The sequence below is a fragment of the Polyodon spathula genome, chromosome 20, assembly GCF_017654505.1.
Source record: "Polyodon spathula isolate WHYD16114869_AA chromosome 20, ASM1765450v1, whole genome shotgun sequence".
NCBI classification, from domain to species: Eukaryota; Metazoa; Chordata; class Actinopteri; order Acipenseriformes; family Polyodontidae; genus Polyodon; species Polyodon spathula.
Window position 1 is genome coordinate 29,391,785 of NC_054553.1, and position 11,663 is coordinate 29,403,447.

At 39.2% G+C, this 11,663-nt stretch overlaps 1 pseudogene; it reads left to right on the top strand.

Annotated features, from left to right (window-relative positions):
• The first annotated feature begins 304 nt into the window (after positions 1-304).
• LOC121295220 lies at positions 305-11,100 on the top strand (annotated as a pseudogene).
• Positions 11,101-11,663: the final 563 nt, after the last annotated feature.

The following is an 11,663-nucleotide window of genomic DNA, read 5'->3' on the forward strand; positions in this document are numbered from 1 at the left end:
TGTACAAAACACTGTGTGCTGAAGTCTGTGCTGTGAGGGCATGGAGATCAGTGGTCTAACAGCAGTAAATGAAGTGTCTAAACCTCTCAAATGAAAGGCAGTTGATGCTAGAGCTTGTTTCTCGAGTGCTGTTTTGATTAGACTGTTCCACATCATTTTGTTTTACGCTACCGACGACCCTGCATTAGTTAGTGGGATCATATGGGGCTCGGGTTTGTCATTGCCTGTGTATCTCTTATAAAAGTAATCGGACAACTTTTTACTTTTTCCGAACGCGCATGTCAAGAGCAGACGTTAGAACTTTTAATGTCACTGCGCATGTTGGATAGAGGTCTCCTAGCAACATTTGCAAACAAAACTCTCTGTTGCTAGGCTACATAAGTCGTAGAGGTCGTGAATGAGCTGAACTGTAAAAGATGCCTGGAGAAACTCATGAAACTGTGCCACAGCTAGAACTGGAATCCGTCACTGGGTTTAATGGTAAGGACGTTTTTTTTTTGTTTTCTGTTACTACTATATTTTAGTGTTCTCCCAAAACCAGGCTTAGCTTTGGGTAAAAGTTTGACTGAATTGCTTTCAATTTCACTGTCTTTCACTTTCTCTAAACGTAAAGTCAATAACATGGAAGTCTTTCTCTCTCTTCAGCCCTGATGTCAAACTTCTGGCAGCAGTCTTATGGGGGCTCCTTTCTGGCAGTAGAATTTGTAGATAGATGACATGATCGCGTATGTGTATCAGTCCAGAGACGACAGACAAAGAGAAGGAGAGATGATACCTTTTATTGGACTAACTGAAAACTTTAAATCGCAAGCTTTCCAGACCTCAGAGGTCTCTTCTTCTGGTGAAGGTAGAAAAGTAAACCCCATAAAAATGTTCTACTGGAAGTAACCACGTTGATTTTGAAAACCATACAGCTTATATCAAAGTCGACAGTAAAGCATGGGAAACAAACGAGTTGATGATGGTGATGGTGATGATGATGAAGGGTCCCATTTGATCCATGTGAATTATTTTCATTTCCACCCCTGGTGTTCCCAGGACGGGTCCCCAGTGGGTTGAATGTGCACCCAGACCGAGAGCACCTCGTTTACCCGGTGGGATGCACCATCATCATCCAGGCACTGAGAAATGCAAGCAGGAGTTCCTGCAGGGACACACCAACAACGTCTCCTGTGTCACTGTGTCCAGAAGTGGCCAATATATTGCCTCTGGACAAGTCACTTTTATGGGCTTCAAGGTGAGAACAGACTGTAAAACAGCAGCTCAGATAAACTTGCTGTGTATAGAGTACCACCCTGTATTTACCAGGCTTTAAATATCTATAGGGTTACTGTTCCATGTTAATTCTAATGGTAGCCTAATGGCAACAGGGGGCACATCTTTAGGGTGTGCATATTATGCAGATGTTGCATTCTGATGTATAATGGAACTTGTGATGTTACAACACCCTTACTGCAAAATACTGAGTTAACTGCACTATATCCTAAACTGCAGTTTTTCAGGAAAGACCATTTTTTCCATTGGCACATTCCATGGATTTAAGACTACCAGTAGATGTGACTCTCCACACAGTTAATGGAGGGCTGTATTTTTTTATATAGTGCATTTTCCTACCTCTTATTAGTACTAGCAATGTTGTCACCCTTCTTCTGCCGAAGAGATTTGAAATCTTTGCTTGTATTTTATATTATTATCACCGCAGGCTGATATTATCATCTGGGATTATTCCAAGTGAGAGATCCATGCCAGGCTGACCCTGCACAAAGCTAAAGTGGAAGCGTTGGCATTCTCCCCGAACGACCTCTACCTGGTGTCTCTCGGAGGTCAGGACGATGGCAGGTGATCTTCTGTATTGACAAGATTAACCATGCTCTTAATGCACCTTACACTTTTCAGTCAGGCCTTCTTTCATTATATTCTGCAACCTCATTATGTTATTTAGCAAGATTGTCGACGTTAGCCTTTGTTTTGTAACTGTATTGCTTCATTGTATTTTGTTTGTCTTTTAGTGTTGTTGTGTGGAATGTAGCTAAGGGAGGCAGTCTGTGGCAGCCCTGCTTCAGTTCCCAGTGCTGGAAACTGCCTGACTGTAAAATTTTCCAACAACAATGATGCCATCTTTATAACAGCTGGAAAGTAAGCATTACGTGCACAGACTCACATTGTTTTAGTTTTTTTATCCACAAAGTAACAATGAATAATTTCCTACTGTAACAGTTTTCGTACTTTCCTTCACACAGAAGCACTCTCCGTGTCTGGGACCTGGATCTTCCAAACAGAAAAATCCACCCCACAGAATGCCAGACCGGACAGCTGAAAAGGATTGTCACGTGCCTTGAGGTGATATTAGTAACTTCTAAACTAACGCAGTTCTCCGGTTTAAGATGACAAGCTGTTATTGCTCAATACCGTTAAATGAACTTTGTTTTTTATATGATTCATCTGAAGTGGGATTTGTTGCTGAAAGCAAGTTCTGTGTGTTCATGAAAAACAGTAAAATGTTCATTCAAAAGAGATTGCTAAGCAAAAACATGAATTTAAAAAATCCTGGTTTGCGAAATGTTATTTTTTTTTCAGTCTGGTGAGTAAACCATTCGATATGGGGAGGCACATGTGACGATCATAAAGCAGGTCACTTTTGCAATATATCACATGGCTTTGATTCTGCGAAATGTGCAGGGACAGCTTCAGCTATTTGTATTTGTTTTCAAGGAATCTCAAAATAGGAGCATTCTCATGCCCCTTACAGAACGCTTCCAATGGGAAAGAGAATTACATTATTCAAATGCATATAAATATGAATGCATACACTATATTAGAAATAGTAACTGCACGTACAGCATTTTCTGTGGGAATATTTTTGTATTATTAGTTGCTTGCAGATCAAGAGGTGGAAAAAGCATCTGCTTTTTATTTGCCAACAAAAACATCCATTCTTTCTGCAGGGGGTGACTGCGCTGAAGACACTGAAAACAGGAGATATGTTTGTTGGATCTGGAGATGGAGTTGTTTCTCTTTGCAAAGGAACACCTTTTAAAGCAGTAAAGTAAGCTTGGAGGTGTATCAAAAGGCTATTGGTATTTATGTCTTTGTAAATTAAGTTCTCAATTCTCAGAAGCCAAGTACTGTTGTATGTGTCTAGTGTTGGAGCCCTAAGTATGTGGATATCTGATAAGAGGTTTTTTATATATAGTTCTGAAGTTTGTTTTTTCTTTTCCCTATGTCTTCAATGAGCCGCTATACGAGTTAGCTCCATCTTTTGGATATATTTTCCAAGCTTCATGAAAATAATTTTCTCCTATCAGATTAAGAATACCGAACCTACATGTCCGTTTTGTAAATGTATACATGTTTGCGTAAAATGTGTTGCTTTGAAAGTTCTTCTTTCGTTTTCACGTTGTGTGAATACATTGAAAATACTTTTTGTTTAAATAAGAAAGCATCTTTGATTAAGTCTTACCTTTTTTTTGTATATCCTAGACAAGTTGAGCTGGTCAGTGGTGTGACTTCAATCTCACTTAGAGGCCAAGGGCATCAGTTCTTTACTGGTTCGGAAGCTGCACAGATTTATCGGTTTAACTACACAGACTTTAAAGAAGAACTAGTCGGCACGTGTCACAACGAAGCTGTTCATGATATTGCCTTCCCTTTGAAAGTATAAATAAGAATAGATTGTTTAAAGATGTGTAATAAACTTTTGGACCACAAGGTGGAGTCCTGGAATACAATTTTTTTTTTTTTTTAAATAATTGAAACCAGGCTGCAAAGATGATTTGTAATTATCAGCTGTTACTAAGACAGGTTCTTTTGTTAGTTTAAATTATATCATGATCTGTTTAGAAATGTACAGTATTAGGAGATAATAAAAAAAATAAATAAATAAACGAGAACAATGAAATTAACAAAAAAAAAAGAAAAAAACGAAAAACAGAAGCCTGGTGTATAAGAACATAAGAAAGTTTACAAACGAGAGGAGGCCATTCGGCCCATCTTGCTCGTTTGGTTGTTAGTAGCTTATTGATCCCAGAGTCTCATTAAGCAGCTTTTTGAAGGATCCCAGGGTGTCAGCTTCAACAACATTACTGGGGAGTTGATTCCAGACCCTCACAATTCTCTGTGTAAAAAAAAGTGCCTCCTATTTTCTGTTCTGAATGCCCCTTTGTCTAATCTCCATTTGTGACCCCTGGTCCTTGTTTCTTTTTTCAGGCTGAAAAAGTCCCTTGGGTCGACACTGTCAATACCTTTTAGAATTTTGAATGCTTGAATTAGGTCGCCACGTAGTCTTCTTTGTTCAAGACTGAACAGATTCAATTCTTTTAGCCTGTCTGCATATGACATGTTTTAAGCCCAGAATAATTCTGGTCGCTCTTCTTTGCACTCTTTCTAGAGCAGCAATATCTTTTTTATATCGAGCCTAGGGATATAGTTTCAAGCACTTCAGATTTGAAATGAAATTCTCATAAAACACTTGCAGTACTACAGATAAAGAATCCAATGTGAGCATTGTTTCGTAACCAGAGCACTTTCAGGTGTATGTTTCTAAGTGTTTGGTGGCTCTACCTCTCATCAAGCTGAGAGTGGATTTCTTGCACGTTGTTTGCTTTGTCAGGCACTCGAGCACTGATTGCAAGACAATGTACACTCGCTACTTGATTAGAGATAGCCACTGAACACTGAAAAACAAATTGTATCATTAAATCTAAGTAAAAAACAGACAAAAATGTGTTATTGTTATTAAAATGTGTTATGTGCCCAACACGCCGTGGAGTTCATGCAGGATGGAAAGAGCATTATCAGCGGTGAGTAGACACGTCTCACGTTGTTACAATGTTTCATTAAAGCACTTCCAGAATGTCTTTTTTATTTAGGTTTTTTTCTATTGCCAGCTTGGTATTTGCTTTAGATTTGTGCATTTGTTTTTACTATTTATAGTGCACACGGTAGTCTTCATGTACTTGTATTGGTGTCAGTGTTTCCTTGCAGAATCTATGACATGCATTCCACTCCCAATGGTCCCCAGTATCCCAGCTGCTTGACATGCTTTATTAGTTGAACTGGTTTGTTATTTTTTTTAGTATTGTATTGTATTCTATTTTGTTCCAAGACAATATTACAAACTGGACAATAAAAAAAGATGTAATTATCTTCTTCTCTGTGGGATAACAAGTACATGTCTGGATTTCCCCATAGTTTGGAATGATGGGAAGATCCGTGTTTTTACCCCAGAGAGCGGCAAACTAATATACGCCATCAACAACGCTCACAGCATGGGAGTGACTGCCATCGCCGCCATCAGTGACTGTACGAAGGTTATCAGCGGAGGGGGAGAGGGACAGCTAAAGCACAGAGTGAGCTGAATCAGCCTGGCAGCAAGCTGTTTACCCATACACTATGAGCGTGTGTGTGTGTATTAACTGTGCATGACTTTTCAGTAGTGATTACACAAGCTCAGGCTGCAAAGATTGGTTTATAATGATACATGAAACTGTGGAGATCAAATGTTTCTAAGACGGAGACATTTATTAATTACTTAGAAGTTATATTATGACCTTGTTCCATCATGATCTTTTATAAAGTGTATACAGTTCGCTCACTACTTACAGTTGCTGCTGCTTGGGTAGGTATTGCTGCACAAAATAGTGTGATAAAATGGCACAGTCTCACCCGCTGTGCTGTTTTCCCTGTTTCAATAATAGCGGGGATTGAGAGGGATTTTAATGTGCATTGCATTATGATACTCAGACTGCACAATGTAGGTGTCGCCCCGAAAGCAGTGTAGTGAAGGAAATGTGCGAGCGGGCTTGGCCTGAAAATATCCAAACAATTGCAATTGTGTTTAAAAAAAACGAACGTGAGAGCACCGAGGCAGAGGCGGCTACAGGAGGTAGATAACGCAGTAAAAGCCTAAGAATGGTTGCTACCACTTCAATGTGCATACTGCAGACAGAGAAGTGAGAAGCCAGATTGCCTGTGAGCGACGTCTTCACATCAAACTGCTCCATTTTGAACGGAATTCAGATCAGCATTCCTTCAATGCACATTGCCTGTGCGTTCCATGATTATGTATCTGCCCATCATTTAATTTGCCTATCTGTCTAAGCTTCTGTTTGGCGTATTTGTGACATTTTTATTTCCTCTGATTGATAGCACTGTGACACACAGGTAAAAATGCAAATAAGGGAAAAAAGGTGAATGGATTGCATGTATTTACAAATGTCTAAAAGCTATGTTTTGATTATTTAAGTAAAAGAAAATCAGAAAACATGTACATTTTTCCACACACTGCAGATTTCTTACAACGCACTCTATGTATCTGTAAATAGACAAGGACACTTGTAAAGCATAGGGTAATATCAGCAGTATTCATTGTCATTTTTTAAAATCATTTAAAAACTGTATAGTATTAAGACATCTAACAAAGTCGGCAATGCATGCATACACCTACAGAATTTCAGTAGCTGGTTGTGTTGGTAAGATTTACATTTTAAATGTGGAAACCCAATAATTTTCTTATTGAAGACATCTGTGTCTCCTCCATGTACAAATTCTATTAAACACTTATGTGGCAGGCTGGCGAGTGGACAGAGGCCCAGAGACAGACTGCAGTTCAAAAAAAATATATACTTTTTTTATAAATTATCGCAAAATAAACGTGCACAAGGGCAAAACAAAGATGTTTAAACACAAATACCTAAACAAAGAAGACAAAACTTATAAAAATAAGGTTTCCAGGCTGGGCAATGCCTTCACTGGATTCAAAATTTCAAAGCCACCAACCTGCTTCCTCAGCTCCCTCCTCCCAAATGAGAAGCAGAGGCCTCCTTTTATGTCAGGTGGCTGGGCGCTGATTGATCGTTAATTAACCTAATCAACTAATCAACCCCAGCCACCTGAACATAATAAACCCAGGCACGTAGGGGAAATTAACCCCATCCCTGCCAATTTAAAAAGGGCAGAGCTTTGCTCTGCCACAACTTACTTCAGGCATCATTTGTTACAAATGCTTCCAAGATACCATACATCTCTTTAGTGTGCATTTGCTGTCTCAGACTCAGACTCCATACATTTTAGCAGTGAAGTGAAAACAGTAACACTGCCCTTGTTTTTTTTTTTTTTTTTTTTAACGATTGTATTTAATTAAGTGGTGGCTCCTGCCTTGTTTTGCCTTTGTTTTTTTGTCATCCATCCTTTTTATTTGTAGGTGAGAGTTTGGAAAATTGGCAAAGGGTTCCAGAGGCTAATAGAAACAATGAAGGAACACAAATCTTCTGCGTCCTGTATAAAAGTGAAGAGGAACAACACGGAGTGTGTCACTGCAAGCTCAGATGGGACTTGTATTATCTGAGATCTGGTGTATGTAAAACGCTTCTTTTGTGAACTCATTCAATTGAATGGTACCTTTTACTCGGTTTTCCTTCCAAGTTGTAATTCAGTTTTTTTTAGTTTTTTTTTTCTTCTTAAATAGGCGATTTGTGAGGAAGCACATGGTCCTGTCCAATATTTTATTCAGATGTGTTTGTTACAGCGCAGAGGAGTTCCAGATAATCACCAGTGGCTCAGACAGAAAGGTGAGGGTCTGGATAGTGCTTTCTGTTTTGTTTCCTGTTGCAGTACATCATGAAATACTGTGCACCCCCTTTACACCCTGTGCCATGCATTTGATCTATTTAATGATTATTTAAAATGGATACTAATTGCATTGTACCGTATAAAACGCAGTACAATAATTAATTGAATTTATTTATTTAGCAGACGCCTTTATCCAAGGCAACTTACAGAGACTAGGGTGTGTGAGCAATGAATCAGCTGCAGAGTCACTTACAACAACATCTCACCTGAAAGACAGAGCACAACGAGGTTAAGTGACTTGCTCAGGGTCACACAGTGAGTCAGTGGCTGAGCCAGTGACCTCCTGGTTTCAAGCCCTTTTTGGACTAGTTCTGAGCTATACATCTGTCATAGATACTGAACAATATTGTATACAGTACTTCTACAAAGTGGAAACTCTAATGCTTGTATAGCTAAATATATTGCAGATTTGAATTTTGCCTAAATGCAGCATGCTGTATTATATTGCTTTTTTCCAGCGGTATGCTATATGTATGCATGTTAATACTGAAAACCCTGGAGCGTCAACACTCTGGCGTATCCCTGCAAACCCTCTCTCCATCCTGTTAGTGTTTTGCTGTTTCTCAATCTCCTGGTCCTAATTCTGTGATTAGGCTTGTCCATCTGTTACCTGTTCTTTATGCCAGATTTCTGGACAGTTTTCATTTCTTTTTTTTCTTTTTTCTTTTTTTAGATCCAAAAATGAATTAGAGATAGTGCTGTGTTGTTGTTTTTGTATTTTACATTCAGGTTCAGTTAACTGGACCCTTTGTTTTTAAATCTACCCTAAAGTAAAAAAAAAAAGAAACAAAAGAAAGATTTAGTTTTTTCTCATAAAACAACAGTAGACTGACATTGTCATGAATACCAAACTTAGTTATTTGACTTCATAAAAAAAAAAAAAAAAAATTTGATTTCTAGCTGCTGAGTTAAATCCTTGAGAATTTGGCCCCTTTAACCTTAATGCTTAAGGTTTCATGCAATCTGTTATTCTGTGTGCTATGCGTACATCTTCCTAACCTGTATAGTTCAGCATTACTGAATAATAATCAATTTGTATATCAAAATGTAAAACAGTCCTTCCTGAGTCAAAGAAACAGATGACATCGTTGAGCAAGTTCTTTGTGTCAAGAGTGTCGATCTCCATCCAGCCAACACACCACTCTTAAATCAAGCATACTGCTTCATTCATCGTATGGCTGTTTATCATTTGACAAGGAGACAGAGCTGTGTCTTTAGCGGCCAGATGGCATTCCTGGCATCCTTCCACTGCCATTGAAGTGAAGGTGTGCTGTGAGTCTCTCTTCAGCTTCTTCAGTGCCATTGAAGTGAAGGTGTGCTGTGAGTCTCTCTTCAGGTTCTTCAGTACCATTGAAGTGAAGGTGTGCTGTGAGTCTCTCTTCAGCTTCTTCAGTGCCATTGAAGTGAAGGTGTGCTGTGAGTCTCTCTTCAGCTTCTTCAGTGCCATTGAAGTGAAGCTTCTTCAGTGTGCTGTGAGTCTCTCTTCAGCTTCTTCAGTGCCATTGAAGTGAAGGTGTGCTGTGAGTCTCTCTTCAGCTTCTTCAGTGCCATTGAAGTGAAGGTGTGCTGTGAGTCTCTCTTCAGCTTCTTCAGTGCCATTGAAGTGAAGGTGTGCTGTGAGTCTCTCTTCAGCTTCTTCAGTGCCATTGAAGTGAAGGTGTGCTGTGAGTCTCTCTTCAGCTTCTTCTTCACTGCAAACCCACGGCATCCTGTTAGTAATTCTTAATTAGCAGAGGAGAGTGATTCTAAGTCATTGTATGCCATCAAACCAACAGCCAATGTTTTGTTTTTGTATGCCTCTCCAAAGTTACTATTTTTAGCAGCCTGTTTGTGGATAATAACTGCTCATAGATTTCACAGGTTTTCAGCTATATTCAGAAATGTCAACCTTCACCTTCAACCTTCAACCTTCACGATGCCAAAGAGGTCCAGCCAACCAAACCACATACAACAAAAAAAAAAATTGAGTCAATACAGAAAACCATGTTCAATTGTTTTGCAAGATGGACAATATGAGCCTTGATATCGAGATTACTGTGTTATGAGGACACTCTGTATGTGTGTGCACTGGTAAAATGTATGCATCCTTTTAAATGTGTTTAATGGTCATAAACAAGAACTGATCTGAAATCCCTGGTAGCATATTGAGGGTGTACCCTCTAATCTCAGGAGGAAGCAACACAGATAATGATTTTAATAATGCTGATGTTCTTTCCAGGGTCCTCACAGCACCATCAGTCACTGTTAAGAATGTCATTGTTTTTCGTGTATAGATTGGATACTGGGAGGTCTTTGATGGCTCAGCAATTAGAGAACTCGAGGGCTCCCTGTCTGGATCCATTAACGGCATGGACATCTCGCCTGACGGCACGCACTTTGGTACTGGTAAGAGGCAGAGTCTTTAACATCGAGGTCATTGATATTAGAGTACAGATCCTGTCATCGCTCGTAATCGTAATGCACTTCATCGAGCTTCACATTTCATTTTTATTTCTCTCCCCCCTCTCCTTCCTCACCTGTTCCTTGTGCTTGATCAGACCAGGACAGAGACTTCACAAGCAACGGGAAGGCATGAATCTAGGCTGTAAAATGCTTTGACTTTGTGTTAACATTGAAAGTGCATTTAGAAATTTCAGGCATCAGTAGACATGCTTGTTTTGCTGATAGATTGAGTCTTTTTTGGTAGACTGCAAGTGTGTTTATAAATCTGTAAACATCTGAAATGCAAAGAGATGAGCCCTTCTTGTGGCAGCGTTTTTTTTTTTATGAATAAAGCATTACCCCACTCCACAGTGCTCTACAGGTGTCAGTTATACTCAGATTATGCGCTTGCCCTAATCTTAAAGCAACCAAGACCCAGAAAGCCAGAAAGCGTTTTCCTTATCGCTTTAAAAAATGTATTTAAATTCATTTTCAAAGTCTTTAACACCTCACAGGCCCACGTAGAAAATATTAGTGTGTCTGTAAAATGTTATCAGTGCACAGAAGGCTCTGGGAGAACATACAGGTTTCTGATTTTTTTTAAATTAATATAAAACTGAATATGCTTGTGGGACACTGCAGTGTTAAGCACAGAATGTTTCCTCTTGGTTCCCCGGTGGTGATGACAAGCTGATTAAGGTGTGGGGGTACAACGAAGGAGAGGTGACACATGTTGGCGTTGGCCACAGTGGCAGCATCACCCGCATAAAGGTGTGTCCCAATGCCAGATCCAGCATCAGCATCAGTGCCGATGGGGCCATTCTCCGGTGGAAATATCCCCTCCTGAGCTGAACAGGGAGCTGCAGCAGCGCAGAGCACTACCACCCCCACTCTCACTGCTGGAAACCCCTAGAGGTCACAACACTATTTAATAGCATCTCCACAAAAGCTGTTCTGCATGCGACAGCTGTGTTTTATTTTGTGTAACTTATTGAATATATTGATTGTTTTAGCTTTTCAATAATAAACATCCTGTAGATAATTAAATAATACTTTGTGTCTTTATCATTGAATTCAGTTTACAGTCTTGTCTGAAGGAGTGGAAGCTTGTCTTCTTCATGTAGCCAGTTTATTTATTTATGTTTGTTTTCTGTTTCCAAACCTAGTCTCAATGAATTATGTGCAAACTATATCCGAGCATTGCAAACAATTTAGTACCACCAATGAGATGGGTCAATATTCATGTGCTTATGAATGTTTTGTGTACAATGAAAAACATGTTGATTTCATTTAAAATATAAACGCTTGTTCCTTTCAAATCTCAAAAGATTTTAGCACTGGTCCACTATTTTGAGATCATTCTGACCCCGTCTTGCTTGCAATGGTAGAATTGTTTAAAAAGTCTTATTTTTTTACTAAAAAAATGTTGTGCAAGTTACAGGTTATCCCCTGGGACTTGAGACGAGACAAGGGAACAATTACAGCTTGCTTCTTGTCTAAATTCATTCTTGTTTCAGTAGCTCAGAAGCTAATTCAATAATTAATTGCATCTGCCCACAACCTCTGTCACTGTGAAGCTACATTGAGGCAGCCAAATACCAGGCTTACAAAAT